This window comes from Chlorocebus sabaeus, chromosome 15 (assembly GCF_047675955.1).
Source record: "Chlorocebus sabaeus isolate Y175 chromosome 15, mChlSab1.0.hap1, whole genome shotgun sequence".
Taxonomy (NCBI): domain Eukaryota; kingdom Metazoa; phylum Chordata; class Mammalia; order Primates; family Cercopithecidae; genus Chlorocebus; species Chlorocebus sabaeus.
Window position 1 is genome coordinate 39,298,780 of NC_132918.1, and position 19,073 is coordinate 39,317,852.

A 19,073-nucleotide genomic window follows, 5' to 3' on the forward strand; every position below is an offset into this window, starting at 1 on the left:
TACATATATCATATATATCATTAAAGGTATATGTTGGACCTCTTTAGTGCATGAGTATTAACTCCAAAGTCTATCAAAATTGAATTATTTAAACATTTGTTTTTATTCACCTATATTTCAGGCTTCTCTGAATTCCTTAGTTATAACTTAATATAGTCTATCATTTAAAGACGAACACTATTAAAGGTGACACTGCTATTAAAAATAATGTGCATATATTGGAACTGTCCTGGACAAAATGGGACTTATCATCTTAGCCTAATTATAAAGCTTTAATTTAATTCATTTGTGTGCCTCCCTTTTTAAGTAGACAATAAGATTATTAAAGGAAGACACCCTAATTTTTTTATCCTTGCAACCCCTAAGTGCTCAAAGCTGTGCATGTAGCAGTGCTTAGTAAACATTTAAAATAAATTAATGGATGGCCTAGTTAATTGGTTAATTGATGCCTAAAAATACTAGGAAAGGGAAATTCTCAAATCCACCAACAGCAATGGTATCTGGAAAGTAACTTTAGGAAGGGTCAGTTATGGCCAAAACTAAGGGAGGAATAGAGGTAAGGTAAAGATAGCAAGACTTCTGCTTTCACACACATCACACATACACACACATAAATGAACAGAAACAGGCATTGTGGAAGAAAGAGAAATAATGTTTGATTTGCCCATTTGTGGCTTTTGGTGTGTGAAGTTCTGAAGCACCATGCAAACAGTTCAGGACAGTGTGCTTATTTGAGCTTCACAAATTTTCACCACACAGTGTCATAATCTATGACTAATGTCTATGGAGTCTTGGATGCCCCTTCCCACAACTTAGTTCTATTAAGTTCAGACAGTCTCAAACACTTTTATAGCAAGTAGTATTTTCTTCATTTCCTCAGAGATAAAAATCCAACAAATTCTTCAATAGGATGGTGTATGTTTCCGATCATCGTCACAGCATCTCTCCTTTTATCCTATAATTCAGGTTGACCCCAGCAGTTGCCGGAAATGATTGTATAACAACAACAACAAACCAATAAGGCTTCTAGAGCTCTTGTCACATCTCTCCTCCTAGAATAAACCACTCAATTTCTCTGATCCCATCTCCTTGTCAAACATTCATTTTTCCTTTTAATTTTCAGTTCCATTCCTTCTACGTTGTTTTTTGTGATCCCTAAGAGGTAGAGTTGATCAATTTATCTTTATCTCCTCCTAAAGAAGTGCAAATTATAGTATGACTAACACCAAACTGAACTTACGTAGTGGGTATGAGTCTTCTTCTTTTAATGATATGTGCAGGACATATACATACAAATATTTCTTTTAAATGTTGCTATACACTAAATGTTTGTGCCCCACCCCCAAAATCTATATGTTGAAATCCTAACCACTTTTAAGAATGAATAAAACAACCAGATAGAAGATACATGAAGGAATAGAGAACTTTAACTACACAATAAACTGGCTAGACCTAACAGACATATATATAGAACACTCCACCCAACAACAACAAAATACACATTACTTCAAGTGCACATAGGATATTCTCCAAGATAGACTATATATTAGGCCACATAACAGGTCTTAAGAGATTTTTAGAAATATAGTAGCTTATCATAAACAGTATTTTTCTATGATCAAAATGGTGTAGTTAGAAATTAATAACAAAACGAACACTGGAAAATTCACAAATATGTGGAAATTAAACATATTTTATTTCTATTTATTTTTTATTTTTTGTAGACAAGGTCTTGCCTTATTGCCCAGCCTGCAGTGCTGTAGTGCAATCATAGCTCACTGCAGCCTCAAACTCCTGGGCTCAAGCAATCCTCCTGCCTCAGCCTCCTGCGTCAACTTCCTGAGTAGCTAAGACTACAGGTGTGTGCTACTACACCCAATTAATTTTTTAATTTTCTGTACAGACAGGCTATACCTATATTGTCCAGGCTGGTTGCAGACTCCTGGCCTCAAGCAATCCTCCCACTTGGCCTCTCGAAGTGCTGGCATTACAGGCATGAGCCACTGCACCCAGACCAAACAACACACTTTTAAACAACCAATAGGTCAGAGAAAAAAAAAAAATCATAAGGAAAATTAGAGAATACAAAGAGATAAATGAAAACGAAACCACAACACATCAAAACTTATGAGTTGCAGCAAAGCAGTGCTAAGAGGGAAATTTATAGCTGAAAATGCAACAACAACAACAACAACAACAAAAAAAAAAAAAAAAAAAAAGAAAGAAAGAAAAGAAGAAAGAAAGAAAGAAAGAGAAAAATCTCAAGTCAGCAACCTAAATTTACACCTTAAGGAACTGCCAGAGGGGGAAGCAAATTAAGCTCAAAGCTAGGAGAAATAACAAATAGTAAAGATTGTAATGCGAATTTAAAAAAGAGAGAATAGAAAAAATAGAGAAAATCAGAGAAACCAAAAGTTGGATGTCTGAAGAAAACCAACAAAACTGACAAATCTTTAGTTGGAACGACAAATCTAAAACCAAGAATACACAAATAACTAAAATCAGAAGAGAGAGTGGGGACATAAGTAACTGGCCTTACAGAGATGAAAAGGATTATAAGAGAATAAAATAAACAGCTGTAGGCCTAAAAATTAGATAACCTAGAACCAAGGGACAAATTCCTTGAAACCCTCAAATGTCCATTGCACCATTACCAAAAAAGCCAAGAGCTGGAAACAATCCAAGTGTCAATCAGCTGAGGAATGCATAAATATAAATGGTATATATTTGCAATAGAGTAGTATATATTTGTAATATTCAGTCATACAAAGGAATGAAATTCTTTTCCTACAACATGGATCTTGGAAACATTATGCCTAGTGGAATAAGCTAGACACAGAAGGTTAAATATTTCATAATTTCACTTATCTGAGCTACCCAGAATAGATTAAATTTACAGACACAACATAAAATAGAGGTTACCAGGGTCTGGGGAGAGGTTGGGAAAGGAAGTTATTGATTAATGGGCACAGAGTTTTGTTGGGAATGATAAAAAAAAAAAAAAAAGTTTTGAATATAGACAGCGGTCATGGTTGCAAAACATTGTGAATGTATTTAACGTCTCTGAACTGAACATTTATGAGTGGTTAAAATGATAAACATTAAGTATATTTTACCACATTAGAAATAAACAAACCAAAAGAAAACCAGGCAAGTACTTGAAAAAATATGAGTAAACCCTGTTATAACAAAGGAGAAGTTTGTTTTAACGGTTATTTAAAACCTGGAAATGATTATTAAAAAGACTGATACATTTTACAATACAATTTTAAAAACTTAAACTCACAGTAAGCAAGTTCTACATATGATATGGTTTGGCTCTGTGTCCCCACCCAAATCTCTTACTGAATTGTAATCCTCAGGTGTGGAGGGAGAGACCTGGTGGGAGGTAATTGGATCATGAGGGTGGTTTCCTCCATGCTGTTCTCATGACAGTGAGTGAGTTCTCATAAGATCCGATGGTTTTATAAGTGCTTGGCAGTTCCTACTTCACTCTCATGCTCTCTCTTGCCTGCCACCATGTAAGACATGGCTTCTTTCCCCTTTGCCTTCCACCACAATTGTAAGTTTCCTAAGGTCTCCCCAGTCATGTGAAACTGTGAGTCAGCTAAACCTCTTTCCTTTATAAATTACCCAGCCTCATGTAGTATCTTTACAGCAGTGGGAAAATGGACTAATACAACATATATTAAAAATATTAGGTAGATAGACATTAGCAGCTAGGAACGGGTAAAAGAAGAGAACAAAAACGCTGTTTTTGCTCAGCCCCAGAACTGCCCTAACTCCACCCTAAGCTCAGCCCCAGAACTGCCCTAACTCCACCCTAAGGGATTGAGTTTGTGGTAAAGTCTGTGGCCAGCACATCCGGGAGAAGGAGAAACTAGGGGACAGGTGGAAATCCCCTAAAGTGGTGCATTTCCAGTAGCATGGAACTGTGTCCTCAAGTTCACACTAAGCTCATTATACCATCATTATAATAAAATTTACATGTGGTTTTATCCCTCCAGTGGGTTTTTCTTAACAAACGATGGGTAAGAACATGTGCAGTTTAATTTTAGCTATGTAACCATAAACTGCCAATCAAATAACTTCATCCTGTCACTCTGACATAGCCCAAACCTCAACTCCTCTCCACAAAACTCTCATAAAAGCCCCTTGAGTTTTGTAAGGAGGGGCTAATTTCACTTTGCAGAAATTAGTCTGCTCTTCCTCTTAGAATGTATTACTGTGCTTCAATAAAGTTTACTTTGAGCCTACATTTTGGTGTTAGTTTGCAATTATTTGCTCACTATCACATGAGCCGAGATTTCGGGTCCAGAGCTTCAGGTCTGTTGACCTCCTCAGTTAAAGAGTCCATCCAAACACAAAATTCCCAGTAAGAAAAAGAGAAATGTAAAAACATTTAAAATGTGTGGAACACGTACTACAGAAGAACAGGTAGTTCCCTAATATATAAATGTTCCGTGTATTGAGAATAATACCACCAACAGTGCAATAGGAAATCAATGAGGTTTATGAATGCACATTCAAAGCAAAGGGAAATACAAATGACCCTTAAATATGTTAAAAGAAGTTTAATATAATGTATAATAAGCTCATAATATTTCAGAGAAATGTAATTTTTTCCAAATTAATTGTAAAAATAAAAAAGATTGACAACTCATTCTAAAGGCAGCATAGTGGAAAAAAATATTTTCATGCACTAACACACTAGTGCAAAATGGTCAAACCATAGGAAAGACAATTGTAACACCTAATAATATAACTATACATTCCACTTTGATCCAAACATCACATTTGCAAGAATTCTTATACAAGTCTAAATGTATGAAATTATGTACATATAACTAAATTTTACTTTGTGACATTCTTTTTAACAGAAAAACGTAACAAGTAACCCAAATACCTACCTATGGGTGACTGGTTAAAGAAACTACAGCACCTCCACACAATAGGATATTATGCAGATATTCAAATGAAGTGGAAGGTAGGTAGTTATTTAAAAATTTCTTCAGAGTATAGAATTAGGTAAAAAATAAAGTGTGGAGAATTATGCATATAATAACTTACTTATAAGAAATAAACAAGAAAAACAAGAATGTATTATTATATTTTCTTATAAAGAAATACTGGGAAAATGAGCAACAGAAAAATAGCAAGGTCAAATGTCATATAATTAATGAAAGTTACATATAGTTGTGGGGGTGCAGGAAAAAGTGTGAAAAGTAACAACAATGTGACCACCTCTTTTCCATGTTTTATTTTTTATATAAATTTGATTCTTGAACTGTATAAATTAAGTATGGAAAATAAATTTAAAATTAGAAAACAACATTTATATAGATATAAAAACAATAAAACCATCTATATCAATACAACTATATGAGTAATTTTTTTTGAAATACAGTTTTCAGTTAAAAGATTAAGATCAGAAATTTTGGAAAAATGGAGGTAACAAGTAGCAGGCAGTTTTTAGGACTTATTGATATCTATATAGAAACAAATGGAGCAACTACATATTAAAACTAAAGTGAAATTGACAATGTGTACAACAAAACTAGTTGACAAAGTATTCCCACAAATCTCAAAATATAAGAATGGAAACAAAGCATATTAATAGGCATAAAACTGTCATGTTATCAGCGTTTAAGCAGGAGAATACAGAGGAAAACAGAGGCCGTCTGACAAATCAAATAACGAGGGTATCAAAAATTGGTTAGGAGGCATTCACTGAAAAACACAGAAGGCCAAGTTGAGAATAGTACGTAAATTGGGAAGGGTTTTGTCTATTCCAGTAGCAGCTGTCTTCAAGAGGCCCAATCTGAAACAATGGAACCTTCTGGCTCCAGTAAAGCCTGGATCTGCCCAGCCCTGGCTTCCAGGAAGGCTAGAACCCCACAGAGCAGAAATTGATGGGAGTGAAATACAAGCTGAGGAAGATGTGAATAACAAAGGGGCCAAAAGTAGAGGTCCAGATAAAAGTGGGGAAAGCTACTGAATTGAAAAATATCTGAAAGCAAGCCACTCTACTTTTTTATTTTAACACTTTCAAAAAACCTAAGAGGGAGCTCTGATATCAGAGAAGATATCTGAACCGTTTCCTTCTACAAGTTCAAAACCAAATGAAATCCAAATTGAAAAGTATCAAAGTCAAATCTTATACAAAGTAACTATAAAATAAAACATAAACATAAAAACTGAACAGAAGGAATGGAGAAAAACACAAATCACAACAAAAAATGCAGTATGAAAAGGAATAAAATTTTAAATATCAAAAAAGAAGAGATAAATGGTATTCAAGAGAAAGTGACAAATTTTGAAGATAAGCCAAGAAGAGCCATCTCATAGATAAAGTAGTCACTAAAATAAAATTGGCCAGGTGTGGTAGCTCACACCTGTAATTCCAGCACTTTGGGAGACTGAGGCTGGAGGATCACTTGAGTCCAAGAGTTCAGCATAGACAACATAGTGAGACTCCCATTTCCACTAAAACATAGAAAAATTAGCCAGACATGGTGCCACATGCCTGTAGTCCCAGCCACCCAGGAGACTGAAGAGGGAGGATTGATTGAGCCTGAGATGTTGAGGCTGCAGGGAGCCATGATTGTGTCGCTGTAGTCCAGCCTGGATGACAGAGCAAAACCGTACTTCATGAAAAAACAAAACAAACTAACAAAAACAGAAGGCATCAGAAAAAAATATTAACAACTACAATTCAAGAAACTTTGCTAAAATAAAAAAGACTTGGAAATACATAATGAAAGACCACACCATGTACCTGAGAATATGAACCAGAATGATCAAAACAAAGACATATGCTTATAAAATTACTGTACTCTAAAGAAAAAGGAAATAAATATGTTTCCAGAAAAAAAGATCATTTGGCTTATAAAGTAAGTAATTAGATTATCATTGTAATTTAACAGACATTCTTTATGCCAGAAGAAAATAAAGTATATCTATATATGTAATAAAAGTAAATGTGAGGTAAGAATTTAATATTCACAATTTTTCAACATATAAGAAGTCAGTAAATATTGTACTCAAGAGCACTTCCAACATAATCCAAAAGTGCTGGGAAGGGAAGAGTATGGTCTCTTTAAATGATACAAAAGTTGGGAAGTGAGGTGCTGGGTAGAGGAGGGTGCAGTCCCTGGCTAGTGCTCCATCCCCATGGACCTAAATGAAGACAGACATTTCTGTCTTTGCGCCCAAATGTTGCATTTCCCAAGACCACCCTGGCCCACCATGCCTCCATCCTGTGCCTATAAAAATCCCCAAGACCCTAGGGCAGACAGAAGTGGTTGGAGGTTGAGAGGAACACATTGGCTGAAGAAAACACAAGTGGCTGGTTGTTGAGAGCACGCTGGAGGAAGAGCATGCTGACAGGCACTGGCAGGGTGGCAGGCCATTGACTGGCAGGACAAGGCAGAGTTTGGCTGGGCCAGTTGGAGGACAGCCCAGGCTGCTGAGTGGCCCAACTCCAGGGGAAAACCATCTCCCTTCTGGCTCTGCCATTGACTGAGAGCTACTTCCACTCAATAAAACTCTGCACTCATTCTCCAAGCCCACATGCGATCCAATTCTTCCAAGACACCAAGGTAAGAACGCAGGATACATAATGTTCTCTGTCCTTGCAACAGGGTAGAGGGTCTAATTGAGCTGGTTAATACAAGCTGCCTATAGACAGCAAATTAAAAGAGCACCCTGTAACACATGTTCACTGGAGCTTCAGCTGTAGACATTCTCCTGGAGACTGTCCTGGGGTCAGAGCCCCACAGCCTGCCTGTCTGTATGCTCCCCTAGAGGTCTGAGCAGTGGGGCAGTGAAGAAGCAAGTCACACCCCCATCGCACACCCTGTGAGGGGGACAAGGTAAACTTTTCTGTTTCAAAAGGAATCTAGTAGAGAATAACCTTCACACAACCAAAATTAATAGAGAGATATCAACATAGGCATTGATTGACATCATTAAATGTATTGTTATTTAATACATTTATAAAGGAGAATAGTGGTTAAAGGAGAGAGAATAGCATGTGAGGGCACTTTTTTATCTGACAGTGTAGACAAAGTGCAACTAGATTAAGTAGGGGAAAAAGAAAATAGTGAAAAGACAAAATTAACTATTTTCAGTAATCAAAATTAGTGGTGATACTATTCATATTGTTTTTCTGAGACTTAATGTTTAAGTGAGAAAAAGCAAATTTGAAAGTATTCAAAATTGTGGCTCTTTTAATTTTCTCATTGGATGTCTATTAAGAGCCTATATTCTTAAATTCTTAGTGTGAAAAAAAAGAGAGATGTGATATAAAAGAGATCAGGTAAAAATCTTGTTCCTACACTTAAGCTAAAAAAAATCAGAGTAAAGTTAAGAATTACTTTAAATATTTATATAAAATTCTTATTTGTGTTCACTGAAAAGACCTCATGCTCAGGTAATTACTGGGGGAACCCGCCCCTGATAATTCAACGTACATTCTTTTCTATTTCCCTAAGTGTCAGAGGGTCTGAGAAATAAAGGGAAAGAGTATAAAAGAGAGAAATTTTAAAGTTGGGTGTCCAGGAGAGACATCACATGTCGGCAGGTTCCGTGATGCCCCATGAGCCATAAAATCAGCAAGTTTTTATTAGCAATTTTCAAAGGGGAAGGAGTGTACAAGTAGGATGTGGGTCACAGAGATCACATGCTTTAAGGGCAACAAAAGTTCACAAGGCAGAAGGTCAGGGCAAGATCACAAGGTCAGAGCAAAACTAGAATTACTAATGAAATTCCATATCCCCCTGTGCACCCATTGTCATTGATTAACATCTTAACAGGATTCCAGAGTAGAGAACAGGTCTGACTAGAATTTGCCAGGCTGGAATTTCCTAATCCTAGCAAGCCTGGGGGTGCTGCAGGAGGCCAGGACATGTTTCATCCTTTATCTGCAACTGCATAAGGCAGACACCCCCAAGAGTGGCATTTTAGAGGCCCCACCTTGGAATGCATTCTTTTCCCAGGGCTATTAATTATTAATATTCCTTACTGGGGAAAGAATTCAATGATATTTCTCTTACCCATTTTCGGTAATAAGAGAAATATGGCTCTGTTCTGCCCGGCTCCCAGGCAATCAGACATTAAGGTTATCTCCCTTGTTCCCTAAAAATCACTGTTGTCCTGTTCTTAAGGTGCCCAGATTTCATATTGTTCAAATACACATGCTTTATGAACAATTTGTGTAGTTAACGCAATAATCACAGGGTCCTGAGGCGACATACATTATCCACTTACAAAGATGACAGGATTAAGTGATTAAAGTAAAGACAGGCATAGGAAATTATAGGAGTATTGATTGGGAGAAGTGATAAATGTCCATGAAATCTTCACAATTTATGTTCTTCTGTCACAGCTTCAGCAGGTCCCTCCATTCAGGGTCCCAGACTTCTCGCAACAGATAATAATTTTGAAACATCACTTCCATCAAAGTAAGCCCAGATAATAAACTGAAATTTGGTATTTGGGGATAAATAGCTAATCCCAGACCTGTGCTGGGAATAAATAGTGTGAGCCTGGAAAATACCAACATACCAGACAGCAAGAAAGTTGTCAAAGATTTCCACACTCATATCAAGATGACTGAAAAGAGTGTCCACTGGCCCCAAATGGGAAATTTTGAACTACTTAAATAAGGAATTAACTGACATAATGGGCTGAAATCCCTGAGTATATATTAATATATTATTTTAAATTAATTGGTTGCACTATGAAGATAGCAGGGAATCCATTCATTATCTTGAAAAGTAGGTAAAGAAAAGGAAATGATTGACAATTTATCCTGCCTTTCTTATAAGACGTGTGCCACTGGATAACTAAATAATATATAAGGGTAACCATTTTGTTTGAATAGTCCAGGTAACGTATAAAAGCAAAATAATAGAATTAAAATATTTTGCAATCTCCAGTGAATAGATCTGTACTTTGAGCCTCAATGGTTTCTAACATAAACAAAAAGTGACAATTATGTCTTTTCTGAGGAAAGAAAGCCCCACTGTGTATACTCTTGCCAAAGTGATTAGATTTCAATCTGATCAAGCCTTTGGATTCCAACCGGCAATTCACAGAAAATACAGAGAAAATGGAATATGGTAAACTGCAAAAATATATGAAATCAGCAAAATCCAGATTTTAGTAAGCTACAGGTCAAATGGCTCATGTCCTTCAACAGATAAATTAGAAATACAGTGTACCTGTAGATTAAACACAGTTAAAAGACATACCATGTTTAAAATTGTGCAAGAATAAATTAGAGTTTCTAATGATTCATAGGTGGGTGATAATACTACATGGAAATGCAGCAAAATTATTAACACCAAATTCCAGATAGGGTTACACATGGAAGAAGAGAATAAATGTGACTTGATTGTAGCACAAGGATGGGCACACGGGTGGCTGACAAAGTTCTATTTCTTAACCAGGGTGGGGTTTACAAGGGTCTTCATATCATGATAATCCATTAGCTATACATTTATTTCATGTAATCTACTATATTGTTTGATTTTACAATGAAAAATTTAAAAAATACTCTGACATCATACACAAAAATTAACTCAAAAACAGATTTAATACTTAATTGTAAGACCTAAAACTGTAAAACTCCTAGCAGAAAGCACAGGGCAACTATTGGGACACTGGATTTGTCAATGATTTCTTTGGATATGGCACTAAAAGCGCAAGTAACAAAAGCAAAATGGGCAAATGGGACTACATCGAACTTTAAAAACTTTTGCACAACAAAGGAAACAATCACCAGTGTGAAAAGCCAACCAATAAAATGGGAGAAAATATTTGCAAGTCATATATCTGATGATAAAAGATTAATATCAAAAATGTATAAGGAACCTCAAAAACTCAACAACAAGATCAATACAAATAATCTGATGGGCAAAGGACTTGAATAGGAAATTCCCCAAAGAAGATATACAAATGGCCAACAGGCATAGGAAAGATAGTCAACAACACTAACCATAAGAGGAATGCAAATCAAAATCCACAATAAAATATCAACTCACACCCAGTAAGATGGCCACTATCAAAAGAACAGAAGTAACAAATGTTAACAAGGATGAAGAAAAATTGGAACTCTTGTACATGGTTGATGAGAAAGTAAGATGGTACAGCCATTATGGAAAACAGTATGGAGGATTCTCATGAGATTAGAAATATGATCCAGCATTCCCTCTCCCAGGCCCTGGAATCCTCCTCAGTGACCTAGGACAGATGACTTACTCTAAAAAATATATAACTCATTAACATCTCAGCCTGAAGACAGCAAAAGGAAGAAACCAATAATGACCACCTAAACCCCCATAAACAGAAAAAGAGCCAAAGACTTCACCACACTCTTCTCAGAATGGTGGTAGAAATAGATAAACCTGATCCAAGAGATGAGCTATCAATTACTGCTTGTTCTAGAGTTATATGGAGTCTATCACTCAATCTCTTCCCTTGCTAAATTATATTGAAATACAGAAGAAACTTAAAATGAAATTAAATCTAGTAGGTTTTTTTTAAGTAACAACACTGGCTTTCCCAGGGGGAGTTGCAAAACCCTCATGTTTTAAATCAGAAGAAGCTAGAAGCAACACCAAGATATTAAGATCTTAACATAAAGGAAAAGGGGAAAGGGGAAGAATGCATAGACACGATGAAAGTGACTTACAAGTACCACATCTACTGTGTTATTCTGTGCCACTGGCATCTCTTTTTCTGCCAATGCCCACTATTTTAATGCTCTATGCTGAGATGATAAGGATCTCTTCTCTTACCTTTACACACTAACTAAAATCACCCTCTGATATGGTTTGGCTCCATGTCCCTGCCCAAATCTCATCTGGAATTGCAATCTGAATTGTAATCCCCATGTGTTGAGGGCACAACTTGGTGGGAGGTATTGGATCATGGGGGCAGTTTCTCTCAAGCTGTTCTCATGATAGTGAGTTCTCACATGATCTGATGTTTGAAAAATGTTTGGCAGTTTTCTCTGTCCTCTCTCTCTTGCATACCACCATGTAAGATGTGATTTGCTTCCCTTTTGTCTTCTGCCATTATTGTAAGGTTCCTAAGGCTTCCCCAGCCATGCAGAACTGAGTCAATTAAACCTCTTTCCTTTGTAAGTTACTGAATCTCATGCAGTTCTTTATAGAGTGTGAAAACAGACTATACAGAAACTGGTACTGAGAGTTTGGAGCTGTAAAGATAGCAAAAAATATGGAAGCAACTTTGAAACTGGGTAGTGGGCAGAGGTTGGAACTGCTTGGAGGGCTCAGAAGACAGGAAGATGAGGGAAAGTTTGGAACACCCCAAGGACTTGTTGAATAGTCTTGACTGAAATGCTGATAGTAATATGGACAATGAAGTCCAGGCTGAGGTGGTCTCAGATGGAGATGAGGAACTTATTGGGAACTGGAGCAAAGGTCATTCTTGTTATGCTTTAGCAAAGAGACTGGCAGCATTTTGTCCCCGCCCTAGAGATCTGTGGAACTTTGAAATTGAGAGAGATGATCTGAAATTTGAACTTAAGTTTAAAAGGAAAGCAGAACATAAAACTTTGGAAAATTTGCAGCCTGATCATGCAGTAGAAAATAAAAACCCATTTTCTGGGGAGAAATGCAAGAAATTTGAAATTTACGTAACTAACTAGGAGCCAAATGTTAATAGCCAAGACAATGTGAAAAATGTCTCCAAGGCATATCAGAGATCTTTGCAGCATCAGAGGCCTGGAGGCTTAATGGGGAAAAATTGTTTCCTGGGCAGAGCCCAGTGCCCTGCTGCTCTGTGCAGCCTCAGGACATGATGCCTTGTGTCCCAGCTCCAGCTGTGGCTAAAAGGGGCAGCTTAAGCCATGGCTTCAGAGGGTGCAAGCCCCAAGCCTTGGTGGCTTACATGTGATGTTGGGCCTGCGAGTGCTAAAAAGACAAGAGTTGAGGTTTGAGAACCTCCACCTAGATTTCAGAGGATGTATACAAATGTCTGGATGAAATCTGCAGAAATCTGCTGCAGGGGTAGAGCCCTCATGGAGAACCTCTGCTAGGGCAGTGAGGAAGGGAAATGTGGGGTCAGAGCCCCTATGCAGAGTCCCTCCTGGGGCACTGCCTAGTGGAGCTGTGAGAAGAGGGTCCCCATCCTCCAGACCCCAGAATGGTAGCTCCACCAACAGCTTGCACCAAACACCCGGAAAAGCTACAGACACTCAATGCCAGCCCATGAAAGCAGTCACAGGGCTGTACCCTACAAAACCACAGAGGTGGAACTTCCTAACACTGTGGGAGCCCACCCCTTGCATCAGCATGCCCTGGATGTGAGACATGGAGTCAGGGAGATTATTTTAAGCTTTTAAGATTTAATGACTACACTGTTGGGTTTTGAACTTGCATGTAACCTATGGCCCCTTTGTTTTGGCCAATTTCTCCCATTGGAATGGGAACATATACCAAATGCCTGTACCTCCATTGTATCTTGGAAGTGATTAGTTTTTTATTTTTAGACTCACAGGTGAAAGAGTCTTGCCTTATCTCACATGAGACTTTGGACTTGGACTTTTGGGTTAATACTGGGATGAGCTAAGACTTTGGGGGACTTTGGGAAGGCATGATTGTGTTTTGAAATATGAGAAGGACATGAAATTTGGGAGCGGCCAAGGTGAAATGATATGGTTGGCCTTGTGTTCCCACCCAAATCTTATTTTGAATTATAATCTGAATTATAATTCCCATGTGTCCAGGGAGGGACCTTGTGGGAGGTGATTGGATAATGGGGGTGGTTTCCCCCATGCGGTTCTTGTGATGGTGAGTGTGTTCTCACAAGACCTGACACTTTGAATGTGTTTGGCAGTTTTCCTTGTCTTTTCTCTCTCACCCGCTGCCATGTAAGATGTGCTTTGCTTTCCCTTTGCCTTCTGCCATGATTGTAACTTTCTTGAGGCCTCTCCAGCCATGCGAAACTGAGTCAATTAAACTATGTTTTAAATAAATTACCCCATCTCAGTCAGTTCTTTATAGCAGTGTGAAAACTGACTAGTACACCCTCCTTTATTACAGTCTCCAAAGAAGTGTTACCTGCCACACTAAAGGGTTCTCAATGAGTTATATGCCAACCCCTTCAGAGGTGCTTGGAAGACTATGACTTCCCACAAGGCATCCTTTTCCATTGGAAAGTCAGTAATAGGAGGCTTCACGTTGCCTGAATATTGGAAACCTCAGGAATAGCAATGGAAATCACTACCTCATTTTCACCATAGAAGCAAGTTAGGTAGATTGCTAACTCCTAATATTTCTTTCAATACTTTTAGCTATTATTGGTTTATTATTCACATCTTTAGTAGTTGTAAAATTTGTGTTTATTTATCCTATAATATTAGGTCCAAATTTTGTTTCTTCCATGTGGAAATTTAGATGAATCTACACAATATATTTAATGTTTCATCATGCATTCTGGGATTCTGTATTTTCTAGTCTGTTTCACTGCTTCTCTTTGCCTATTCCCTGACTGACCAATACGGATTTGATTCTATGATTTATATTAAAACAATTCAAAAAGTATTAAACGGTTTCAAAAAATTTATTATTCAACCAGATTACATGTTAATACGTAGTTAAACCCAAATTGTAAAGAAACTTTCACAGTTATGCCTATAATTTTATATGATAATATTCAATATATGTTTCATGTCACAGGGAGCACATCAATCTCAAAGTTTATAGCATCTGAGCTTCTTTGTGGCATTGGAACAATATGATATTCTTCTGTTTGCTCAATGCTTCAAGACATGGATAATATAAAAATGAGGTTCTTATCTTATACACCACCAAGAGTGTGGTATAATATTGAGTAATCTGATAACCACCTTTTCAGAGGCAGGGCAACATTGTGACGAACACCAAATTCAGGTCTGTGGAAAACACTCAGAGAGGAAGATTGGGCTGTGTGATGCAGTGAGGGGCATTTACACCCTGTTGGAAAAAAAACTTGCCAGAGTTTCCTGCAGCTATAGAGACTGACACAAAATGCCTGTTACAAAAGCATGTTCCAAAAACAGTATGCATGATATGGTAAAAAAAAAAAAAAAAAGCCATGAATTTTGGTATTCTTTTACATGGTTTAATTGCTGTAGGTTGGTTTCACAGTGCATCACAGGTGAGCAATATAGATTCATTTTTCCATCTAAATAAGATGTGGCCTCATACTGAACATGAGGTAAACTGCAAAATCATCTTCATCATCCATGTGACTCTAAAACTGCAGCAGAAGTTGTAAATTAGTTCATAACCTTTGCTCCCCTTGAAGCCAAGAGCTTGTAAAAAGGTAAAATTACAGCTCCAGACTTGTAAAGAATTCCTCAAACATGAGCTGAGGCACAGGTAGCTCACTGCTAACTCTACCTGCTCATTTCCTGGGATTTCACCGAACAGTAACATAAATTTGCAACATTCTCAGAAATACTTAGTAGTCTTGTGCTCTGTATTCCAGAGACCTACTCTTTTTAGTCCTTCTGTTTGTACCAACACAGAAAATGTTAAAAACTAATGTATAGAAAAACTATGAGAACGTATTCATACAAACAGATGTAGAGAAATGTGTTTATCTGCAATTTAGCATACATGTTTATATGTAATCTGATTACAGAATAATATAGTTTTTGAAATTGTTGTTTTCCTAATCACCTGAAAAAAATTTTTTTAGGCCTTTTAAATTTTTTATTTTGTTTAGGTATCAGAGTTATCCAAAAGACAGTTATATTGTAGAACAGTGCGAAGGTGTGAGAATCAGGTCAAATCTATGGTATCATGGAAAACAACGGATTCTCTGATCCTTTAGCAATTGGTGTTCAGAATAAATAGCAGGTGTGGGCTTGCTGCTTATCATTTCTCTCTCTCTTTTTTTCAAAATTATACTTTAAGTTCCAGGGTACATGTGCACAATGTGCAGGTTTGTTACATATGTATACATGTGCCATGTTGGTGTGCTGCACCCATCAACTCGTCAGCATCCTTCAACTCATCATTTACATCAGGTATAACTCCCAATGCAATCCCTCCCCTCTCCCACCTAGCCACAATAGGACCCGGTGTGTGATGCTCCCCTTCCCATGTCCAAGTGATCTCATTGTTCAATTCCCACCTATGAGTGAGAATATGCGGTGTTTGATTTTCTGTTCTTGAGAGAGTTTGCTGAGAATGATGGTTTCCAGCTGCATCCATGTCCCTACAAAGGATACAAACTCATCCTTTTTTATGGCTGCACAGTACTCCATGGTATATATGTGCTGCATTTTCTTAATCCAGTCTGTCACTGATGGACATTTGGGTTGATTCCAAGTCTTTGCTGTTGTGAATAGTGCCGCAATAAACATACGTGTGCATGTGTCTTTATAGCAGCATGATTTATAATCCTTTGGGTATATACCCAGTAATGGGGTGGCTGGGTCATATGTTATTTCTAGTTCCCGATCCTTAAGGAATCGCTATACTGTTTTCCACAATGGTTGAACTAGTTTACAATCCCACCAACAGTGTAAAAGTGTTCGTATTTTTCCACATCCTCTTCAGCACCTGTTGTTTCCTGATTTTTTAATGATTGCCATTCTAACTAGTGTGAGATGGTATCTCATTGTGGTTTTCATTTGCATTTCTCTGATGGCCAGGGATGATGAGCATTTTTTCATGTGTCTGTTGGCTGTACGAATGTCTTCTTTTGAGACATGTCTGTTCATATCCTTTGCCCACTTTTTGATGGGGTTGTTTGTTTTTTTCTTGTAAATTTGATCAAGTTCTTTGTAGGTTCTGGATATTAGCCCTTTGTCAGATGAGTAGATTGCTAAAATTTTCTCCCATTCTGTAGGTTGCCTGTTCACTCTGATGGTAGTTTCTTTTGCTGTGCAGAAGCTCTTTAGTTTAATTAGATCCCATTTGTCGATTTTGGCTTTTGTTGCCCTTGCTTTTGGTGTTTTAGACATGAAGTCCTTGCCCATGCCTATGTCCTGAATGGTATTACCTAGGTTTTCTTCTAGGTTTTTTATGGATTTAGGTCTAACATTTAAGTCTCTAATCCATCTTGAATTAATTTTTGTATGAGGAGTAAGGAAAGGATCCAGTTTCAGCTTTCTACTTATGGGTAGCCAATTTTCCCAGCACCATTTATTAAATAGGAAATCCGTTCCCCGTTTCATGTTTTTGTCAGGTTTGTCAAAGATCAGATGACTGTAGATATGTGGTATTATTTCTGAGGGCTTTGTTTTGTTCCATTGGTCTATATCTCTGTTTCAGTACCAGTACCATGCTGTTTTGGTTACTGTAGCCTTGTAGTATAGTTTGAAGTCAGGTAGTGTGATGCCTCCAGCTTTGTTCTTTTGACTTAGGAGTGTCTTGGAGATGCGGGCTCTTTTTTGGTTCCATATGAACTTTAAAGCAGTTTTTTCCAATTCTGTGAAGAAACTCATTGGTAGCTTGATGGGGATGGCATTGAATCTATAAATTACCTTGGGCAGTATGGCCATTTTCACAATATTGATTCTTCCTATCCATGAGCATGGGATGTTCTTCCATTTGTTTGTGTCCTCTTTTATTTCACTGAGCAGTGGTTTGTAGTTCTCCTTGAAGAGGTCCCTTACATCCCTTGCAACTTGGATTCCTAGGTATTTTATTCTCTTTGAAGCAATCGTGAATGGGAGTTCATTCATGATTTGGCTCTCTGTCTGTTACTGGTGTATAAGAATGCTTGTGATTTTGGCACATCGATTTTTTATCCTGAGATTTTGCTGAAGTTGTTTATCAGCTTTAGGAGATTTTAGGCTGAGACGATGGGGTTTTCTAAATATACAATCATGTCATCTGCAAACAGGGACAATTTGACTACTTCTTTTCCCAACTGAATACTCTTTATTTATTTTTCTTGCCTGATTGCCCTAGCCAGAACTTCCAACACTATGTTGAATAGGAGTGGTGAGAGAGGGCATCCCTGTCTTGTGCCAGTTTTCAAAGGGAATGCTTCCAGTTTTTGCCCATTCAGTATGATACTGGCTGTGGGTTTGTCATAAATAGCTCTTATGATTTTGAGATATGTTCCATCAATACCGAATTTATTGAGAGATTTTAGCATGAAGGACTGTTGAATTTTGTCAAAGGCCTTTTCTGCATCTATTGAGATAATCATGTGGTTTTTGTCTTTGGTTCCGTTTATATGCTGGATTATGTTTATTGATTTGCATGTGTTGACCCAGCCTTGCATCCCAGGGGTGAAGCCCACTTGATCATGGTGGATAAGTTTTTGATGTGCTGCTGGATTTGGTTTGCCAGTATTTTATTCAGGATTTTTGCATCAATGTTCATCAGGGATATTGGTCTAAAATTCTCTTTTTTTGTTGTGTCTCTGCTAGGCTTTTGTATCAGGATGATGTTGGCCTCATAAAATGAGTTAGGGAGGATTCCCTCTTTTTCTATTGATTGGAATAGTTTCAGAAAGAATGGTACCAGCTCCTCCTTGTACCTTTGGTAGAATTCAGCTGTGAATCCATCTGGTCCTGGACTGTTTTTGGTTGGTTGGCTGTTAATTATTGCCTCAATTTCAGAGCCTGCTAGTGGTCTATTCAGGGATTCAACTTCTTCCTGGTTTAGTCTTGGGAGAGTGTAAGTGTCCAGGAAATTATCCATTTCTTCTAGGTTTTTTAGTTTATTTGCATAGAGGTGTTTTTAGAATTCTCTGATGGTAGTTTGTATTTCTGTGGGGTCGGTGGTGATATCCCTTTTATCATTTTCTATTGCGTCTATTTGATTCTTCTCTCTTTTATTCTTTATTAGTCTTGCTAGCGGTCTATCAATTTTGTTGATCTTTTCAAAAAAACGTATCCTGGATTCCTTGATTTTTTGGAGAGTTTTTGTGTTTCTATTTCCTTCAGTTCTGCTCTGATCATAGTATTTCTTGCCTCCTGCTAGCTTTTGAATGTGTTTGCTCTTGCTTATCTAGTTCTTTTAATTGTGATGTTAGGGTGTCAATTTTAGATCTTTTCAGCTTTCTCTTGTGGCCATTTATTGCTGTAAATT